This window comes from Rousettus aegyptiacus, unplaced genomic scaffold, assembly GCF_014176215.1.
Source record: "Rousettus aegyptiacus isolate mRouAeg1 unplaced genomic scaffold, mRouAeg1.p scaffold_m13_p_2, whole genome shotgun sequence".
Classification (NCBI taxonomy): Eukaryota; Metazoa; Chordata; class Mammalia; order Chiroptera; family Pteropodidae; genus Rousettus; species Rousettus aegyptiacus.
In genome coordinates, this window is record NW_023416295.1 from 15,759,039 (window position 1) to 15,781,641 (window position 22,603).

The window sequence follows — 22,603 nt, forward strand, 5'->3', positions numbered from 1 at the left end:
GTGAACTCCAGTTTAGTCACAGAAGGCCTTTGTGTCTCCCAGGAGAGGGAAGGGTGGGGCCCGGGAGGGGGGACAGTGGAGGGAGGGTGGTCTAGCAGCCTGGATTTCATCTAAGCAAGGCTGGCCAGATGCCCGGCCTGCTGTTGCAAGGGCCGGGGGTGGCACCTGTGAGGTGGGGACAGCTGTAGACAAAGAACAGAGACTTGCAAAAAGAGGGAGGTCTCTTTCTTTTTATCTTTTAGCTGGTAGCTTAATTAATTAAAATTCATTTTTAAAGCTGGTTGAGCTCAAAGAGGTTCCACGTTCCATGCCTCAGTTTCCTCATCTAAAAGATGTTCCAAATGTCACAGGGCCCTCAGAGCACCCTCTGGGGGCTGCCATCTCCATTTTCCTGCCCACAACACAGATTGCACCTCCTGGCACCTGCCGAACTGATGGAAAACAAATGAGTGAGACCCAAAGACTCCCAGAGACGAGAGAGCATTTTCTCCTCTGGGTCTACTTGATTTTCCATGGTTTCGGCTGCAAGGTAATTAACCTGGAGACTAAGAGGAGGCTTACCGCATTCGCTAACATTCCTCCTGTATTTTAAAGCACAGTTTCAAGAATCTCTTCCTAATCAACCCAGCCAGAAAGGATGGGCTTTATCACCTGTCAGTCTCCACCTCACTGGGTTTGCCCTTCTAGAAGTCCCGATGGGATACAATAATATTATAGCTACTGGGGTGTGGCCCCGTGGCCCTAATGGGGCATAATTTCCCTGAAGACAGAACCAACATCATCAGCTCTGTCTCATCCACATTGCTCACTACAGGGCCTCTCAGGTTGGGACAATATCCTCCCCACTAAATCAATGGGGGTTTATTAAATGTCTTCTCTTTACCCGGAACTGTACTTATACTTTGTCACGTCTGCCCAGGACAGCAGCCAGTGCTGCACATACATCATGGAGCAAAAGGCCATTACGCAACAGCTAGTCCTTATGTCGAAAGCATGGTCCCCGGTATCGTTCGCGTCCTCAGGTTATATGCCCCTAAAGTGAGCAAGGCATCAACACTAAAGAGGCAGATGCTCATTAAGGGTGTGTTAAGTTCCTAGAAGGTGCAAACTACTGTCCTGGGCCTTGCAGGGTATACACCAGAAGTTCCCAGTTTTGCTGGGTCCACAACACCAAATTCTAAATGCATCGATTTGGTCAAAGAGGGAAGGAAAGGGCTCCACCAAGCCACACTGGTACCCAAGGCCTAGACACTCCTGCAAGGCAAGCAGTATGAGGTTTTGTACTCCACTGTGTCTCCAGCCCCTAGTACAGTGCCTGGCACATAATAGTTGCTTAACAAACATGAGGTAAATGGGTAGCTGGAAGTGATGCTGCTGGCCAGTGGCCGCGTACCTCTCCCAGAAGCAGAAGGAAGAGAATAAACATTGCCGTTAGAAGGGACTTTAAGAGCTCTTCTGGACTAGCCTCTTAGGTGTAGATATGAAAATAAGGGCCAATGTCCCAAGGTGGAAAGGAAAGGGGTAGTGAACCAGAGTTTGGGAGTCCTGAATATCCTGGTTCCGACAAAAACTCCAAAAAAAAAAAAAAAAACCTAGTAAGGGGTGCTGTTAGGGCACTCCCCACCTCCATCTAGACCAGATCCTCTCTTACACTCTTAACACACTTGTATGTTCTTTAATACCACTCTGCACATTTGTGATTCTATCCTTTTGTACTTCTCTGATTGCAAGCTTCGTAAAGCATTAGGTCATGGTTTTAGTTTTGTTTTGTTTTGTTTTTCTCACTGACCCAAATCGTATAATAAATATTTTTAGACACATGAATTTATTAATGATATATTCTTTCACGATTACATGCTAAATCTTTCATAGAGGCTACAGTGGCTTTCACTGCAAATACAGCCACCTTATAACTATAAATATTTGATAAAGCTTATCAGAAAAGTAGAGGATTGAGTTTTGATTAGGAATGCTGGCGGGACCCAGAAAATGTATGGCTATTAGAGAAAAACAAGAAGATTCTGGCTTAGGAAAAGATGGGGTAGAGGAAGGGGTGTCTTTCAAACCTCAGACTAACACTGATTTGAGCTGAGAGTAAACGTGAGGGACTTGCTCGGGTCTGGGGGAGGCAGGGCGCAGAAGATCCTGCTAGCGGAACTAAGACAACAAGCAACCAGCTCATGGTGGCCAAGGGGCAGCTGGAAGAAAAGTTTGGGCCTGCATTTGGGAATGTTCGTACCTAGAATGTGACTGGAAAGAACCTGGCATCTTCCAGACTCAAGGCTAAGAAAGGCGGCAGCCCTAGCCAGAGAGTGAAACATAAGCCTGATATATTTTTTTTTTTCTGGTCCATGTTAAGTTGTACCAACTATGTGTCTATAAATTATCCTCCAATATATAGACCGTGTCCTGAGATTTTGAGCTTTAATTAGAAAAAAATAAAATAAAATAAAACAGAGCAGTATCATGAAGCTAATCCATCATTAAAAAGACTTTAGATTTTGAACATAAGTGAGGAGCCAGGTCTTGGTTCTAAGGTTTTGTCTGACACGGATAAATTGTGAGAAGGAACATGGGCTGTGTCTGGTTGTCCAAGTGGAAACTCAGGACCGGAGACTTTTGAAACCTTGAAGAGTAGAAGTTAAAACAGGCAAACAAAAAGTTTAAAAGCTGATCTACTAAAAATGCAAATAGGAAAATTCTTGGACTCAGAAATTTCACCTCCTAGACATTTTAAAGAAATGTTTACAGCTCTACACAAGAAGTATTCAATAATATTCACGGCAGCATTTAAAGTTAACAAAACTCTTTTACATAGAGTGACTTAACAACAAAAATGGGCCTGCTATAAAGTCTAATGCAGGTCTCCACTCTTATAGTACACCTTAGAGGACTAGAATAAAGTAAAGTACATCTATAGCACGATATAGCCTAAGTAGTTAAAAAGTAGATATATTTGAAAAAAAAAAAGTAGATGTGTGTGTATGTGCATAGACACACACACATATATATGTCCTGATATGAATTGAGATCTCCAGGATGTATTATGAGGTGGGGGAGGAAATAGCAAGACAATACATACAGTATGACCCCCTTTAAATTTAAGAGGATAGAATTTTTTATATATAAAAATAGTATGTGTACATAAACACACATACATATAAGTTTGTATATATTTAAATATACTTACAAGTGCACAAATACACACATGCACATAACTTTGTACATTTTTTAAATATTTGTACCAAGCTTTTGACAGTGATCACCTCCGGGGAGAATAAGGTAAAGTGGTGAACAAAGATACTTTTTAATTATTTATATCATTTGAATTTTATTGCATAATACCTCTGTAATTAACTTTTCTTTTTTAATTTCTTCAAGCTGTAAGTAACATCTATCTGGCATGAAATAGAAACATCAACAGTCCTTTAGTATAGAAAGTCTCTTTGTTCTGAGGAAATCATCCCAAATGAGGGTTTTTTTAATGATATAAATAGAAGGTAAAGACTAGCTTCTATGCAAAAGGTGTGGTTGCCTTGAGAAAAACTTCTTTGGAGGGCTAATAGTCCCTGTGTCAACAGGCCCCTGTGTCAGAGCAGAGCTGATTAGACTAGGAGGTTTTAGAGGACATGTATCCTAGCTGAGAAAGGAATGAGGAGCCAGACCGAGGATGGGCAAGCTCTGGGTTTAAGTTCTTACGGTTAGAAGTTTGAGGACAAGAGGCTTGGAATATTTTTATAAGACCTTTCACGAGACTCAGGCTACAAGCCGTGTTCTTTCTATGCTCAGGTGACCAAATGAAGCTCTGAATCATAAGACGCCCTTCCTCTCTGCCTCATGTGAAAACATTCCTGGACTAAAGATAGGCGGCTGTTGTGAATGGTGTCTTTTTCCCATTGTATTTATCAGTAGGTCATTACTGATAGGCAATAAAGCTTTAGATTTTTATATATTTTGTATCTGGCTACTTTACTGATCTCTTATTAGTTCTCATAGATTTTTATTTTGTTCTCTCAATCTTTTTTAGTTATGTCATCATTATGAGCTGAATTGTATATCCCCAAAATTCATATGTTGAAGCCCTACCCCCTAGTACTTCAAAATGTGAGTGTATTTGGAGACGAGGCCTTTAAAGAGGTGACAAAGTTAAAATGAAGCCATGTGGCAGGCCTTAATCCAGTCTTACTGGTACCCTTATAAGCAGAGGAAATTTGGACACATGTTGTGTTTGCACAGAGGGACAATCATGCAAAAAAGGCAGCAAGAGGATGGCCATCTGCAAGCCAACAAGAAAAGTCTCAGAAGTAAACAAACCTGCTGACACCTTGATCTTGGACTTCTATTTTCTGGAACTGTGAGAAAAATCAATTTGTGGTGTTAAGCTACCCAGTCTGTAGTATTTCATGATGCCAGCCCTAGCAAACTAATGCATCACCTTGCAATCGGAAAATAACAAGAATTTTTGGCTGCTCTTCCTCCATATTTCTACCACTTATTTTTGTTTCCTGCCTTATCACATTGGCTATCATATCATACTTGTTCTTTAAAGTTCTTTTAAACTTTCTAAGAGGCCCATTTTTATTCAGTTGCCCTGGATGAAAGCATCTCGTTGACTTTGAAGAGTATTACATATGACTCACTTAATTTTGTGCAGTTAGCTCTGTTATCCCAGTGATTAGATGGATGAGCAGATCAGGCTTCATGAGTGATTAGTCTGGGGTTATAGGTCACAATCAGCCTCAGGTTTTCAGGTTCTAAATCAAATCCCTTGTTTTTCTATCATATCTACCAAACAACTATGAAAAAAGTAAATTTTATATTAGGTAAAACTAGATGTTTATTAACTATAACTGTGAGGTTTAAAGTGTCTTTTCTACCTCTAACTCTTATTTTTCCTTCCTTGAATGGAAGGGCATTTTCTCCAATTCAAAAGCAGGGCAGGATAGCTATGTAACAGAACACCCACCTACTGAGTTTCTGCCTTCCTAGCCCTTTCTATTATATTGCTGAAGGAGGCAGTAAACAATAGAAAGTATTCAGTATGGCAAGCAGCTTCTGAGATGGCTCCTAAGGATTCTTGTCTCCTGATATTCATAAGTGTGTGTTGTACATAGTGACTTGCCTCAATGAATGCTATACACAAAAGTGATGATATGTCACTGGCATGGCTAACTAGGTTAGAAAAAGACTTGATGGCTGTCTTGCTCACTCTCTCTTGCTCTCTTACACCGATGGAAGATAGTTGCCATGTTGTGAACTGCCATGTGGAAAACAGCATACACCAAGGAAATTAGGGAGACTTCAGGCCAATAGCCAATAGAGAACTAAAGTTCCTGATCCATCAGCCTGTAAGGACAGAAACCTGACAACAATTCTGCTTGTTGAGTGAGCTTGGAAGCAGACCCTCCCCAATCAAGGCTTCCGATGAGAATACAGCTTTTCCCAACATTTTGATTGCAGCGTCATAAGATACTCTGAGCCGGAGGACCCAGCTCAAACACACTCATTTTTCTAACCCACAGAAACGATGAAATAATGATTATAGTTTTAAGTTTAGGGGTAGAAAGCAATAAATAACTAATACATTGAGACTAGAAGTAAAGAGACTTGCATCCTACCCTTAGCCCTACCAGCAAGTTAAAACAAACCCCTAGGCAAATACTTCTTCCTCTCTGGGAATCAATCAGCCTCCTGTCCTGTGGAATGAGGAGATGATCCCTGAAAATCCTTTCCAGCTCTCAAACTAATGAGTCTATGATTATTCCTGGCATAATCTCCCACATTTTTTCTATGACCCCACCACCACCACTCTACACCCCTTTCCTGCCCCACTCACTTTCATGCCCCCAGCTCACTCTTAAGGCTCTGTCATTCATGCTCTTTCCAATCCCAGAGTAAAACAGAGAAGATCCTACTGGGGCAAAGAGGCCCAGCCCTGGGGCATAGCCAAGACCTGCCCCGGAACTCCAGGAGCTGAAGGTAAGCAGGGACAGTGCTGCTGCACATCATTAATTGCTCCCACCTTTTGGACTCTTACTGACTGCTGCTAACAGCCATGCCTCAGCCCTCATTTCCCTCTTCCACTTTTATGAGACTCATGTCACATGTGTTTCCGTGTTCCTCTGAAGGGACCTCCTAGAGACCCTAAAAGCCTGTCACCTGACTTTAGAAAACACCTGGGCCCAGAGTCAGCCCAGCACAGAGTCTGGCAAATGGCACCTCAGGGGACCAGGCTCTTCCGCCTACAATGCTGACCTAGCGCTTTCTCCAGAACATCTGGTTTGGTTCCAGGGGAAGCAATTCACAGAATCAGGAGAAGGCAAAGAGGTCATCCAGAGGGAGAGGCCTTGTTTGGGAGTTAAGACTCTGGAGTTCAAACCTCTGGAATGCTGTCGGATTTTCCAGGTGATGTGGAACAGGATCTGACTGCAAGCCTCAATTTATCTGCCTATAAAATAGAAATGGAAGAGATTTCTACCTCTCTTAACCTGTCTCTAGCATCGTCACAAAAATCCTTCCTCTTACCTTCACTCTACAACCCTTTCTTCACATTCTGCCCTTTAAACCTTCCCCAAAAACCTAGAAGGTTCTCAATTCCCAAGAGAAAGTATGAAGAAATGGGAGTTTGCTTTCTTAAAGACAGTGAGCATGGAAAGGAAAGCTGCTAGTGAAATTTAAATACAGAATCTCTCCCTCTACTGCCTTCTGTTTTATTCCATGGGAACGCTTGTCCATGCAATCCAGTAAATAACCAGCAGGCTCTGGCAACCATAATAATGGTATTTGTGTTTTCCAGAGGTAGAAAATAAAATACAAAAAAAAAAAATAGAAGAAGAAAAATTAACTGTTTTAAATGCATTTTAATTATTTTTTTACTCCACCTACATCCATGTAAATAACCAAAAAGGCTTAGTAATTTATTCATGTTCAGAAGAGCGTGTGCCAGAGAGGTAGTTCACCGACCTACCTGCTGTCTTTTTAAATTGCATATAAAAGAAAATCTGACTCAAATAGCTTAAACTTTAAAAGGACTTTATTGGCTCCCCTAATTAAAAAAAATGAAAGGTACAGTGGCTACAGTAGTTTCGCCTAGAACCTATTCTCTTTCTCTCTGTCCTAATTTCAACCTTATCTTAACATTGCTTCCCCTACTGTTCTTCATATGGCTACCAGCAGCTCCTAAAGTCATGAACTTTCTCATTTACATTTAGAAGGACAGCAGAAGCATCTTTGTTCCAGCATTCACAAAACAAACAAACAAACAAACAAAGTCCCGATACTCACTTGGACTTCACTAGCTTAAGCCACATGCTGCACCAGAAGTAATGAGTTCCAGCAGGAAGTAGGCTATTTTATTTGACTATGCTCCCCTGAACTGACGGCAAAACAGCTTCCCATGAATCACTTTAATTTCCAAATAAAATTGGAGGCCTTTGAGAAAGAGTAAGGAAAAATGGATGCTGAGAAGATAACTAACTAGTATTTGCTATCGATACAAAATGATTGATTTATCAAGTTCAGGGCCCCAAGACCGGTTGGCTAGTTGGTTGATTGGTTGGTTTTTAAGGCTTTTGTTTATAGGAGTTTCAGGTTCATGGGAAAATTAAGAAGATACAAAGATTTCTCATATAATTTCTACTCCACATACATCTCCCCATTACCAGCATCCCCCACCAGAGTGGTACATTCATTAGAATTGATGAACCTACATTGACTAAACATAATCACTCTAAGTCCTTGATTTACGTTACAGGCCACTCTTGGTATTGTACATTCTATGGGTCTGGACAAATGTGTAATTAAATGTACCCATCATTCATCATTACGGATTCATACAGAATATTTTCACTCCCCTTAATGTCCCTCTGTGCTTTATCTATTCATTCCTTTCCCAACCCCCATCCCCTGGCAACCACTGATCTTTTTACTGTTTTTATAAATTTTCCTTTTCCAGACTGTTATATAATTGTAATCATATAGTGTGTAGCCTTTTAGTTGGCTTCTTTTACTTAGTAATATGCATTTAAGATTCCTCTATCCTTTCCATGGCTTGATAGCTCATTTCTTTTTAGCTCTGAATAACACTCCTCTCTCTCTGGACGTACCACAGTTTATTTATTCATTTGCCTACTGAAGGACATTTTGGTTGCTTTCAAATTTGGGCAATTATGCATAAAGCTGCTACAAACCTGCACATGCAAGTTTTTGTGTGGACATAAGTTTTCAGCTTCTTTTGGTAAATACCAAGGAGTGTGATTCCTGGTTTGTATGCTAAGTAGGTTTACTTTAATAAGAAACTGCCAAATTGCCTTCCAAAGTGTCTGCACCATTTTGCATTGGCACCAGCAAGAAATGAGAGTCTCATTATTCCACATCCTCGCCAGCATTTGGTGTTGTAAGTAGCTAGATTTGGGCCATTCGTATGCTAATTTGCCAAAGTGTATCTTCTTTAGTGAGGTATCTATTAAAGTCTTTGGCCCATGTGTGAATGTTCGTTTTCTTATTGTTGAGCTTCAGGTGTTCTTGGCATAATAGTCCTTTATTAGATGTGTCTTTTGCAAATATTTTCTCCCGGCCTATGACTCTTCTCTTTTTTTATTTATTATTTTCTTAACTCAACTGAATAGAGTGTTGTGCACAGCCTGGGCCAAGAATCTACCATCACTATTCTCTCTACTTTGGACAGCTTGAAGATCCATTGGCCTGTAAGAGCATCTATGCCCCAGTGGGTTTCCTTTTAAAAGCCTACTTTGTTGGACATGGTTCCATAGTGTAGTGGTTAGCATGTCTGCTTTACACACAGAAGGCCCTGGGTTCGTGCCCCAGTGGAGCCATGGTCTATGGCCTATGGCCATGCCACTTTGAACAAGCTTAATGTGTTATCTCAGAAGCTAAGCAGGGTTGGGCCTGGTTAGTACTTGGATGGGAGACTATCTAGGAAGACCAGGTGCTATAGGCATAAATAATAATAAAAAAGAAAACCCTACTTGGTTGACTCCAGGGAACCAAGGGAATACATTGCATTTAGCACTTTATAGAATACTAAACAACTCAAAAGAGTAAATAGACAGATACATTTGAATTCTCAGGTTTACTTGTAAGTGTACAACTATTTATACACTTATAGCTCAAAGAAAGAGACTACATCCATTTCATTTAGTTTTCCTTTTTTCCTCTCTTCCTTTGCATGACTGTATGGCGTCTTGCATACACACAACATAGGATCAGAGTTTGATGAATAAACAAAGGAAAGAAAAATAATTTAATTCATTATTTAGTGAATGCCCAGGCCAGCAGTTTGATCCAAGAGAAGTGGGTTGCTCTTGGATACATCAGAAAATTACTTTGTTAATCTACCTTTCCAAATATCATAAAACACTAGACTGCGAATCATAAGTCTGTGGGGAAGTCAGAATTTGAACCCAATTGAATTGCTTGTGCTGAGAACTGGTTTAGACCTGTCCGCATTCTTGCCCACAACCCTCAGACACACCATGGTTTTCAGTGCACTTGGGTATGTAAGAAGGACTAAGAAATCCTGTTAGGTTATTTAATCATGTTAATTTGATGAGCAATTAAAGCGGCATTATAAGTGGTTAAAGACACAAAGTCCGGAACCAGCATTCCTGGATGTGCCACTGACCATCGTTCTAACCTTAGCTTAAGTGGCTTTACCTCTTTCTGCCTTCCATTCCCTTGTCTGTAAAATGGAGATAATAATAGTACTACTTCACAGAGTTATTGAAAGGCTGACATGAGTTACTATTTAAAAACTTCAAACAGTGGCTGGCCTAGAGGAAGCACACATAAATGTTTGCTGTTATTGTTCCTTTCTTTGTGTACAAGTGTAGCTTGACTAATGGACAAATCCAGAACCCACAGAGCTTGACTCTTGGCCACAGAGTCCTTTGATATCAGAAGAACTCAAGGACTGTGTAGACATAGACTCAAGACAGGGAGCCTTGCCCATTTTCTGTCTAGATAACAAGAGTGTTTGCCAAATTTACTGCCCATAGCCTGGCCTCCCTTTCACTCATAATAACCCATCAATAAAATTTGAGGAGCTAATGATACAGGCTGGGGCAGAGATGAGAGAACAGTAGAGGCAGGAAGAGCATCTTCCATCCTTCGATGTGGGCAGAAATATTGCAGGAAGCCCCGAAGGCTTTATATCAAATGCCTCCCTTGCTTTGCATGGCCCTCAACTCTTTTCCTCTCCTTTTCAAAGCTGAGAACACTGTCATTTTCTGAAAAGAATAACAAAGATGCATATATGCCCATAAATGGAAGATGAAGTGGTGACCGAGAGCTTCCTCCTGCCAAAGAAAACAAGCACAAGGCAGCTGGAATAGAGGAGCCAGGGGGCCTGCAGAATCAGAAGCTCTCCATCTCCTTGGGAGCCGGCTCTGAACTGTGCAATCCTGGCTGTCTGGGAACAGCAGCTCCATGGTCCTACGGGGAAGGCCTGCCAGGAACTTTGGGCCATGGACCAGAGGTTGCTGGGAGCTGAACGCTGAAATTGCCATGGGAAATGAAGAGACACTGAAGGCCGGTGTCCCAGAGAAACCACTATTTAATTCTACAAGCATCACTGAATAATTGCTACTCTCAAGGCATGGGGCTGTGGGACAGAAGAAGCCAGAAGTTGTGTTGTCTGTCCTCAGAGACCTAGAGTCAAAGGGGATGGACCTGTGAGAAAGATGGTTAGGGAAATATAGATATAGCTGCACCTTCCAATCAGCAAGAACTAGGAATTTCCCAGGAGTGAGGGTTCACACTCAATTCGAGAAAGTGACAGCAGAGTTTAGTTTTAAAGGAAGGGTAGATTTTTGACAGACGGAGATGGGGTCATGGGAGGGTATTATGAGCAAAGCGACTCCTGTGGCCAAGCCTGAAAGCAAAGAGGCAAAAGTCCCCTCTAAAGGGAAACAAGGGGTCCAATATGAGAGATTGGCACAAATGTGAGAGAAATGTGTAAGCGTACAACTTGATGGAGGACCTTGAAAGCCAGGATGGAAAGTCAGTGCCTGGTCAAGGAGGAGACGGGAACTCCCTAAAAGTTTGCGATCTACAGGAGCAGATGACCAGTACCAGGCTATATAATAACCTGCTGGAAGAAAGTGAGATGGATTGGAAGGAGAAAAAAAGGTGATGCTTTATGATTATCAGCCCTTGGAAAGCAGGACACTTAAGGTTTTCATGACATCTTTAAAAAATCTAAATTCTCTACCACAGCTCAGCTACAAAACTCCACTCTGCCTATCACGTCTACCTCTTCCTGTGTCACTGTCAGTACACTCTAGCAATAGTGGCTGTCCTTCTGGTGCACCAACAAACCCAGCCTTTTATACCTCAAAGCCTTAGCTTGTCTCCAAGAGGGCCACCACCAATCTCTTTCTTCCTCAAATGCACCAGCCATTCTCCCTTGGAGTGGTAGAGTCTAATCTTCCATGTCCTAGATTCTAAGCTGGCCTGTGACTGCTCTGATCAGCATAATACTGCAGAAGTGACACTAGACCAGATCCAGGTTTAGTCTCTACCAAGTTGCTCAGTTTCTTCCTTCCTGCTCACTCTGGAGAAATCCAGCCTCCATCTAAGAGGTCCAATATCCTGAGTCCTTCATGCTATGAGAAAGCCTAAGCTAGCCATGTGGAGAAGCCTATGAAGAGAGAGCGCTGACAGTCAACTTCTAGCTATCCCAGAAAGCCCAATCCTTGCACCAGATATAAAAGTGAAGAAACTATCTTAAAGATCCAGTTCTGTCAAGCCTTTAGATAACTACAGTCCCAATTGCTACCTGACTACAATTGCAAGAGAGACCCCCAGTGAGAATACCCATCAAAGCCCAATCAACCACCAGAGTTGTAAGAGATGATAACACATTATTGTTTCAGACCATTGTTGTTTCTCTTCCACTTCTACCCTCATATGCCTCATGGTTGATCACTGTCAAACATCAGTCCCCACCCTCACTCAGAGCCTTCCTTTTCCACTCCCTCTAAATTTCCCAGGTTCCACCCTATCTCACACCTTCTGTGGTCCCTTCCCAACATTTCTCATAATTGAGTTATTATTCTTGGCTTTTGCTTCTTTCCTTTCACTAAACATGGGCTCTCTGAAGTTAGAGACCAATAACAGTTTGACAACTATTTCGTCCCTATATCTAGCAGATAGCCTATGCTCAATAAATATTTGTCAAATGTGTGGAAAAGTCATAATCTTTCCACACAACGCAAAGCCCTTGACAGGGTGATAATGGGTAGCCGGTGAATTTCCACAGCCCTAAAAGTCTACCAAGCAAATAAGTGAATGATTATATATAGTCTTGACATTATATACAGTCTTGATTTAAGGGGCTCATAAGCTACTTGAAAAGTCTCAAAAGTATGTTCTTTCCATATTCCCTAAATCAGTTGATCAAAGAATGACTGCACAGAAGCTCTCATTACGTGTTCATTGGTTAGTTAAAGAACTACTAGCAGTGTCAGTTCAGGAACTCCTGAGGCCACAAGTAGCCTCAAAAGCTTAGGAGAAATCATTTAAAAGACAATTGGGAGAGCCTGAGTTTCTCTCCTTCTCCTCTACCAACCCTCTTCAATGTAGGACTCCGCCTGCACAAACAGAATTCTAGGAGCATGTCACATACCCACTGTTTCTAGTTCCCAGTGGGAGAGGAAGTGGTGAGGAGGTATCTGACCAGAAGGCAGGAACTCAAAGGTGAGGTTAGGTAGTCCACCACTCTGGATCACCAGATAATCAAATCATTGACAGGTTTTATAACTCCCATAACTATTAGTGGTTCGAGCCACATTGTGTGTCCCATCACCTCCTTACCATGACACCTGTTTTGATCCATTCGAGGTATGTCCATTTTTATGCTGGAAGCTGTTAAAATTATTGACAAGGTCCATTCTCCCTGACCTCGCCTGTCTTATGCTTCTTTCTTCTGTAATCTCGCCAGTACTTCTCACCTCTCAGTGTGCTCCCTTTTTTCCCTAAATTTTCGCTGCCCCTCCCTAATTGTCTCTGAGTTCCTGCCACTTTCTTGCATTCTGACAATACTGCAGCATACTGCTGAGATGGCTGGTTCTTCTCACTCTTCTTTGACCCGGGGTTGATACGGAGCCATGGAAGAGAGAAGAGGGTGGGTGGCTGCTGCAAGTGGGAATATTTGTGTCGCAGGCGATCAGAACCCAAGTTCTTCCTGCAGCTCTGCCTCCTCTAACCACCTGAATTTCATTCAAATACTTAACTTGCTTAGCCTCAGTTCATTCATCTACAAAAAAATGAATAACCATACGGAGGCTGTTCATAATTATACAAATAATAATTATGTTTGCCTCCTCTCACGATGAAGATGAAGACAAGACATCCTCTATACATTTCGAATGCTAAGCAAATGTATGGAAACGCAATTTCTGCTGTCTGGCTATGAGGAAGTCTAGTCTTGCTTAGGTTAACAGGCCTGTGTTCCTGTAATTTCTCTGCCCTTGACTCGTTTTAGATAAGTCACAGTCCCACTTTGAGCATCAAAATCCTCAACCACAAAATGAAGGTGTTAGAGAGCTGACCTTCTAACATAGAAGGCGCTCTCTAGGAGTATTCTGGGTCTACTCGACCCACTCCTCTGTCCCTGACATTGTGCTTGGTGGTCGTAGGCACACAACAAATTACTGATTGAGTGAATGTGTAACATGTAGTATATATTCTCAAGCCTTAAAAATAACTACCCATCTACATTCAGAGTTGTATGGAGACATCTGGCTGGGGACAGAGCAGTAGACAGAGGAGGAGGATTCTAACGAAAACCTAGCAGGCCAGGGGCCATGCCCCTCCTGTCCCTCCTTATTTCGTGTCTTCTACCCCAGTTTCCTGGGAACGTGGCCTAGTATGGGACTCCCAGGTGAGCTTTAGGCAAATATTGAAGATCTCTAAGTCAGATTGGAGTAGAGAGGCAGAGGAATAGAAGAGAAATGGGATGGATGCAGAAAAGATAGGAGAGCCTGTGGGGGGCGGAGGGGAAAGAAGGCAGAATGTTTCAAACCTTAGACTCTGACAATAGGAAAAATCCTTTTGCAATCATGTAATCTTGTAATGAAGTCACTCACCGTCTACACAAGGGACATGGGGAACATCAAAGTCACATAGCTCATGGCTAATGAAGTCAGTTTGGGTTTTAGGAAGGAACAAAGGGGTCGCTCCCTGGGATTTCCTATTCCACATAAGTTCCCACCTAGCCAGGTTATACAGAATTTAGAAGCAAAAACCATACTGTATCCCTTATCTTCCTGCTGTATTCTCTCCAGGCTCATTCCCCAAGCCCTCCTCACAGCGGGCAGCAAATGGGGCTGAAGGCGGAGCAGACGCCCTGCAAATCATGAGGGCCCATGGGCCGGGAGCAATTTCCTACCCACTGTATAGCACCTCTTCCGTCTTATTACAGCCGTCTGTGTTCCCCTGAATCACGGAGGGAATTTTTTAGTTTTAGAGGAGGAATTCACAAAGTTTCTCAATCACCTGCCTGGAATAAGCGAGAGCTGGGGGACGAGGGCCATTACCAACGCCCACGTGAGCGCTGACCTCGCAGCCCTGGCAGCAGTGTTAGCTGCCGTTGCGAAGGCCTTCGCCATGACCCGGTCCTGGGGGAACATCTGCAGAGCAGTGGTTGTCTTGAAATAGGCCATGGGAAAGTCCAAGAGAAGCCACGGCTCTTGAACGCCATCCCAGAACCCCACTGGAATGCTTTGCCAGAGTACACTGAGCCCGAAAGGTCTTAGGTTTTAAGCTATTTTATTCGTTTTTGTTTTTTTGGCCGGACTTTTTCGTCAGAAATTTAGAACACTAAAGCTTTCCTCAGGCATTGGATCCAAGCACGCCACGTGGCTCCCTGCCGCTGATCGCTAGAGCACCCGTGCTTGGGCTCCTCGGCCCTGCAAATGCACCTACCCCGAGACTGTGGCTAAAATAGTCAAGTCCGGGGAAACGATGGCTGAGACCAAAACCCAAATTCTTGCCTCCAGACCCTAAAACTTCTCGCCATGGCCAGGGAAATGCAAGCCAGCTGGAGGCAGGCACTTGGACTTGTTCATTTCTGAATCTCCAGTAGCCAGAACAGCCCTGATACTTAGTAGGTACTTAATAAGTATTTGACTGAATAAATGGATGAATTGCCAGACTATACGAAGAGACTTTCTAAGCAGAGTAATCTCACTCAGGCATAGTACATCTCATCTGAAGTCATGACAGGTAATGAATTAGCTCATGGGCTAAATTCTGTTTTGAGTACAACCCATGAGCTGAGATTTTTTTTTTTTTTTTTTACATTTTTAAGTGGTTGAAAAAGTTGCAAAGGAAAATAATATTTTATTATATGTAAAACTTATGTAAAATTCAAATTTTGATGTCCACAAATAAAGTTTTATTAGTCACAGCCATTCCCAATCACTGTTGTTATTTGTGGCTACTTTTTCAGAACAAAGGCAAAGCTGTATAGTTGTAACAGAGACTGTATGACCCTCAAGGCTGAAAATATTCACTATCCGGACCTTTACAGATATTTGCCAACCTTTGACCTAATGAATCCCTCCCCCCCCCCCCCGCCACCATGTCTAAATCTCCAACATTCATCATTTTGGATTAAGCTCTTCTTTTTAAATAGAAATCTTTCTAGAAGTGCTTTCAGTTATCTTGAGTACAATTTATTTGTCTAACAGTTTAATTTTTTTTCTCTGAAAAAGGGACTTGTTCAAAGACAAAGGAGCCCCAGAGGAAGAATCTCTAAAAGGGTTAAAGTGTTCAGACTAGGGGAACCCCCAAGAAAAACTCAGTCCACTTTATGTATTGCTAAGGCCCAGGACTATCACCAGGGCTCTGATGAAAAGAAAAAGGAGAAACTTCTCTAAGCTTACATAAGGGCCAATTGCCCCTGAAATGGCCCTGACTTCTGTCCAGGTTTGCTTCCCACATCTTGTTTCCCTGGACACCTCATCCATCTTGGGGCAAAATGAACAGCACTATCTTTGGAGGTTTTCCCTGGGCCAGGCCGCAGGGCACACACAGCTCCCTGGGGCAGCACTATTGTGGTAGGTTTATCTAGATTCAGACATAGCAAGCGGCATCTGTCCCTCCAAACACACCCACCCATGGCAGACACAGTCTATCACAATGATCCAGCAGCAAACAAAATCACAACTCCTCACCTCCTCTGGTGATAAGCTTCCTTTAGGCAACCAACTCCTCGCATGTAGAAATTCTGTCTTCGTGTTTTTATTTCTCTGTCCCTCATACGATGCCGATGTTGTGGTTGGTATTCGACTGACACAAGTCCTCTCCCCCTTTCTTTTCATTGACTCACCATGCAACAACAGGGTGCTGCTAACCACCTCCCAGAATCCCTGTAATGGAAGCAAGTCTTTTCCAGGTGAAAACATGCATCTAGAATTTCACTCAGCCCAGAAGTTCAGAGCGGCTTGATGTCAATCCCCATCCAGGGTCTCCCAGGGGCAGAATTTAGCTTCAGCTTGCTAAAGAAAGAGCCTTAGTTGGTTGTTTCTCTCTAGTCTTCTGAAATGAGCTAGGAAAGTCCCCCTGAGTCCCCCTGAGTCCCCTGTCTTCACCTTGGGCAAGAAGAGAAAACAATAGTCATCTCTCTACCCAACTCAAAGCTCTGACTCTTTCAAAGCTGAGGAAAATAACTTTACAAGCTCTTCTTAAATAAGAAACTCTCCTCTTTCAATAGGTTTTGCCAGCTGCTGGCGAGGGTGTTTCAAGAAATTTAAATACAATGGGGTGTCTCCTCACAGTTGCAGTTACTCTGGGAACCTCTAACCTTTACAGACTGTGTGGGATACACAGGGCCTGGGTGACAGACTTCTTCATTGACCAATTTCCTCAGAACTGGCACCTGTAGGGACTTAAACCTGTTCTTGCAGAACGGAAATTTTCTCAGCTTCAATTTAAAGGGAAAACTTGAAATCCTTGTTTTAAAAGACAACAAAAATGCTAAGTGTTTTTATCACATCAACCCACATTGCTATGGACATGGACAACTTAAAATTTTAATTTCACGAATGAAAAAACTTGCGCACTCATGAGAGTTGAGAATGGGAGATGGAAATTAAGTGCACCGCAAATGAAAGCATATGGGGGGTGGTCGTTCCAAACCTGGACCAGAGAGACTTGCCGGGGAAACATGTTGCAACAGAGTCCCTGGCTCTGTCCCCAGAGATTCTGGTTCTGTGGGTTTGGGATAAAACCTGAGTCATTTTTAAGAGTTCTCCCAGTGATTCTGATAAACCAACAATCTGAAAAATATTCCTTCCCCCTCCCCATATGCTCCAATGGTCTCCTAGATCTTAGTTTCCTCAACCCCTGCCAGCCCTAAACTCTAGATCCAGAGTGATAGAAACTCATCTCCTTTATAATAGAAGGAAGAAGCAGCAACCGCTAAGTGCCAAGCTTGGCACTGTGCCAAGGGAACCTGGGAGTTTGAAGCCGCTTCTGGCCTTGGGCAGTTGGAAGGCTGTGTGGTTTCTTTTGGGCCTGTTGCCTGGTTTATTTTAGGTGCTGGGTTTGCAGGCTAGTAGGCTGACCTTCCTTGGCTATTCCTCAGGGAGCGAGCTACAGGTCTCCTGCTGCCTCTGCGGCTACAAGGTACAATTTCCAATGTACCCAGGTAACGGGAGATGACTGGCAGCTATGTCTGGGACCAGCACTAAACCTGGAGAGGCAGCCTATTGCGGAGAAAAGTTTCCTGGCATGGAGGCTTTACAGGTGGTCCAAGCACTGTCACAAGCTGTGTGATTTGGGGTTAGTCCCTTCTCCTTTTTGACCTCACTTCCCCCAACTAGGGGTTGAACTAGGTAGAGGCAGCACAGAGTAGTATAAGGAATGGGGGTCCTGAGATCTGGCTTCATCACTTTGGGCAAGTGACGGAACTTCACCACATGTCAGTTTTCCTCATCGATAAAATGAGTCTAACAGTATCTTCCTCATAAATTTGATGTGCCAGTCTAAGGAGGTGATATATGTCAAGTGCAATCTGATAAAGTGGGTGCCAAATTCCAGCAGAGATGGTGACTTTGAAGGGAGTTTAGGAGAGGGAGAGATTACTACACACAGGGCAGGTAGGGAAGAAGAGACATGGCCTTCTGAAGGAAGCAGGGTTTGAGTTGGGATTATGAGAAATGCCCAGGATTTAAAGGAGCAACTGAAGGAAGAAACCCTAAAGTATAGAAGGAAAATCAGGAAATCTGAACTGGGAAATTTAGGTTTAAATGTCAGCCCTCTCACTGTCCACCTGTGTCTTGCTGATTCTCCACTTCTTTATCTACAAAATGGGGTTGTGGTGAGAATGGATAATGAGACATGAAAAAGATCACATTGCATCATGCCTGGAACCTGGTAGGTGTTCAATAGATGGAAGGATGGATAGATGGATGGATGGATGGATGGATGGATGGATGGATAAACTTTAGATGAGGAAAGTAGGGATGGAAAGAAGAATGCTGAACCATCAGTGAGCATATTAGTACAGCTCATCAATTTCTAGAATGTTCATGAAACTCTAGACCCCTAAGATACTCCCAGAGAGAAAAAGTGTCCCCTGGTCAATTAAATTTAGAAATGGCAGCATGATATATCCCTCTCTTGAAGATTTGGAATCGATCAACCCATTAATAATTCTAACTTTACTGATACCCAGTAGTTCCTAAATTTGGTTCACATCTAAACCAATTCCCTACATTAAACCTATTAACTTCCCACCAAAGCTGGCAGGTATCTTTCTGGTGTGAACTAAGAGAAGGGTGGCAGAGAAATTTAGAAAAATTACTTGGGCTTTCTTTTGTGTTTCTACTGTGCAGTTGTGTGGAGGTGGGTGGCCCAGATGAGCCAGCACCAGTATTTGGAAATAGAGAGATCTGTGCTTAAATGCAGTCCCTCCACTTATGAGCCATGTTGCTTTGGGCAAGTTCCTTAACTTTTCTTTACCTGCAATTCTTTATCTATAAAGCCACAACTCTTACCTCATAAGCTCACACGAGCTACTATACCTGGAGAGGTTAACATCATGTCTGGTACACGGCAAGCAAACGGTGTCTTTATTTTTATGTCACCATCCAAACATTCTCTATCAGTCATTTTGCAACTTCCAGCGTGACTTGGACATTGAGCCACAAGCGTAGGAATCATATTAACGTCTGCCTTCCTCTTCCTTTCGTGGCTTCACCTGAAACCCCATTAAGAAGAGGTGACCAAGTAAGGCATTTCCAAAGAAGGCAGTGACGGTGATGTCTGCTTCGTGCTTTTTCTGAACACAGAGCAAAGGAAGGGGACTCTTTTATAAGAAAGACCTGTCCTCCCAAACTGGTCTGAGCTGGCAGTATCAGCTCTCGCGGGCTGGCAGCTGGCCACTGGGAGGTAAAAAATCCGCTTAGTCATTTCTCAACAGCAAGAACAAGTGGCTTGAAGAAGCCAAATATACCCCCTAAGAGGCCAGCCAAATGCCTTCTAAAAAAGAGAAAAGAAGGGTCAGCACAGAGTTAGGAGAGCCAGGATCTGACCAGAGCCAAGGGGCAGAGACAGCTGGCCTTCCATGTCAGAGACCTGTGCCCTGTGCCCCACTCAAGTGCCACTATCCTAGGCTGGGGAGGTTGGCTCAGGTTCACCCCTGATCATCAATTCAAGTCCCCAGCTCTCCCCCCCGTGCTGAAAAATGTTGGCCACTGGCAGCAGCTGTCTCTGCAGAGGTCCTAGGGTCAGTTTCTCTTCATCGATTGATTCATTCATTCAGTTAATATTTATTGAATGCTTACTATATATGCCATGAGGAACACAGTTCTACAAAAAACAAAAACGACAAAACAAAACAAAACAAAACAAAACAAAACAAAACAAAAAACAACAACCAGAAACATTTCTCCACTTATGGAGTTAACATTCTAATAGAGACAGAAAATACATAAGCAAGTCAAGAAAATAATTTCAGGAAGCATTAAGTGCTTTAGGGGAAATAGTATAATAAGCATGAGGGGAATAAGAATCAGGACCTAGAAAAGGATGGGGAAGGTGGGCACTGGGGCCCCCTCAAAGAAGAGACGTTTGAGCGAAGACCTTAATGGAGCAAGGGGGGAAGTTGAGAAGATTCGAAAAGAAGAGACAGAAGACATCACTGTCCTGGGGCAGAAATGAGCCCAGGGTGCTGAAGACTGGCCCAGAGAGCTACAGCTGAGTCGGGAAGTGAACAGGAACACAGCAGACGGTTAGAGATTAGATCCGAAATCTCAGCAGGCCAAGACGAGAGGTTAGAGACGTTATTTGAAAGGTGATGGGAAGTCACTGGAAGATTTAGAACTGAAGAAGGAAGAAAGAGCTCACTCTGACTATTGTGTGAAAACTAGATGGTAGGAGGGCAAGAGTGTGATCAGGGAGACCAGTTGGCCCACTACGGGTGAGCGGTGATGGAGGCTCATGCTAAGGTGTTGGCAGGTAGGGGTGAGACTTGGAGTGTACTTTGAAGAAAGAGCGATAGGTCAGCAGGATACAAGTTGTGTGTAAAAGTGAGGGATCCAAGGGGTTCCCCAGATTAGCTGCCTTTCTCTTGAGATGTGGAAGGCTACAGGAGGAGAAGTTCAGGGAGGGAAGACAACCGTAATGCTTTGGACAGACGTGGGAGGTCCGAGATGTCTACTGGACTTCCACGTTGAAATGTTCACCTGGCAACTAGATGTGTTTGGAGCCCATGTGTCAGCACCGCAGCCATCAGCATAGGGGCTTCAAGCCCTTCAAATCCCTGCCCTCCGACAAGATTGAACGTAATCGGAAGTATAACCACTTGGGAATGGGGCTTTAGCAAAATTTAATTAGTTCAATCCCTTTGCCATACAGGAGGGACATTGGAGACCAGAGAGGGGAAGTAACTCACTCGCTCAAGATCAAACAGCAATGTGCTTATGGAGCCAAGACTTACATCCATGTCTCATGTCCTCCCTTCCCCCTACAAATCATTCCCCAAGTCCGAGGGATTTTTTCCCACTGTTCTCAAAATTGTTTCACATAGATTTTTTAAAATTTACTTACACATTCCCTAAAAACTTCCCTTGTCCCTCTATGCGGGGAGTTTAGGGGTTTTTTCTTATCTAACTTAATTTTCTCTACGTGCAGTTTAAGCTCACTCTCTACTCCCATCATTCTTTTATCTTTTTTCAAAATGCGCATGATGTTGCTATACCTGACCCTTATAAGACAATCATGCCTAATAATCAGGTTAAGAATTTTGGTTACCACTTACAGATGAGGAAAGTGAATCATAATAGTCAAGTAAATTATCTTCGGTCTTAGCTCAGGGCTCTTCCCCGTGGGCCAGGAGATCTCATAAAGGCCAGGTTCATGAGCTGAGGACTCCTCCAAGCTCTTTAAAAGCAAGGAGATAATTAACTTCACCCCCACCTTACTCTTCTCTACTCAATACAATCTTTTCTCTTTCTAACTCTCTTCTCTATGGCGTAGATTGGTTTCTATTGGACAAACCCATTTCTTCTTTTTCCGGGGTACATGGCTAAACTGCATTTCCCAGTCTCCCTTGTAATTAAGCATTTCCCCGTGACTGATTTCTAGTCAATAGCTTTTGAGCAGAATTTATACATATGCTTCCCAGTATAACTCACAAAAATTTTCCAGGCTCACTTGTCCATGTTATTCTCCTTCTATCAGCTAAGTATAGTTGAGCATGGCCAACTTGGAGCCATGTATGGAAGATGGCAGAGCCTCAAAATGAAAAACTCCTGGATCCATTTATCTCCTTTTGGAAGAAAATGACCTTTCAATCAGGAAAACATATTTTATGCATTTTGTGAACAACAAATACATTTCTACTATGTCTGAGCTATTATACATCTTAGGATTTGTTTGCTACATCAGCCAGTACATCAACCTGGGTTAGAGACGACTTTCTCTGACCTAGGAAGACACTTGCCAACACCTAGTGTCCACTTTCCAACACTTAGACTCTGAGCGTGAGACTAACAGTAGATGTAGAAGGAAAAGGCTCACAGACTGTAGACCATGTCCTTCTTTGTTCAAGAGAGGAAAATGATATTCAGAAAAGGACGAATCTGGCATTGTCCAAGGTCACGGAGATCAAAAGTTCTCTGCAGGACCAGAGCGCTCATTTCCCGGCTCCTTGTTCAAGGCTCTTTTTGGGATGTCACGTTGCCACTCTACTGACAGATGGTGAGCACAACGTCCAAGCCAGGCTTTAGAACAGCACTCAGACAAAGCTCACTGTCAGAAATGTCTTCTGTAATAGTAATCCAAATCCCCTATTAGCAGTTTACATCAACCTGCTCATGTTCTGTCCTCAGGAAAGTTGAAGACTGTCTGATCACCTGCCTTCTTGTAACAACCTTCCTGACACTTAAGGGTGAAGATTACCTTAGCCCTCCGTCGTCACTTTGCCAGCACAGCTATAGTCACAGAACATCTCATTATAAGAAATACAAACAATCATGACCATAACAGCCCCAATGGCTTGGCTGGGGTATTTGAAATGTTGGTCTACCCTGAACTGGCCCCATAATCCAGTTGTTCCTTCCATCACTCAGCA

At 43.0% G+C, this 22,603-nt stretch overlaps 1 long non-coding RNA gene and 1 pseudogene across 1 annotated transcript in view; one reads left to right on the forward strand and one right to left on the reverse strand.

Moving 5' to 3' along the window:
• The window catches only part of LOC107516763, a 36,388-nt gene extending 19,816 nt beyond the window's left edge, over positions 1 to 16,572 (reverse strand). The window contains exon 1 of the long non-coding RNA XR_001598371.2: positions 16,200 to 16,572. This is a non-coding gene — a long non-coding RNA (uncharacterized LOC107516763). The remainder of the gene's footprint in view (positions 1 to 16,199) is intronic.
• LOC118614223 lies at positions 8,844 to 8,959 on the forward strand (annotated as a pseudogene).
• Positions 16,573 to 22,603: the final 6,031 nt, after the last annotated feature.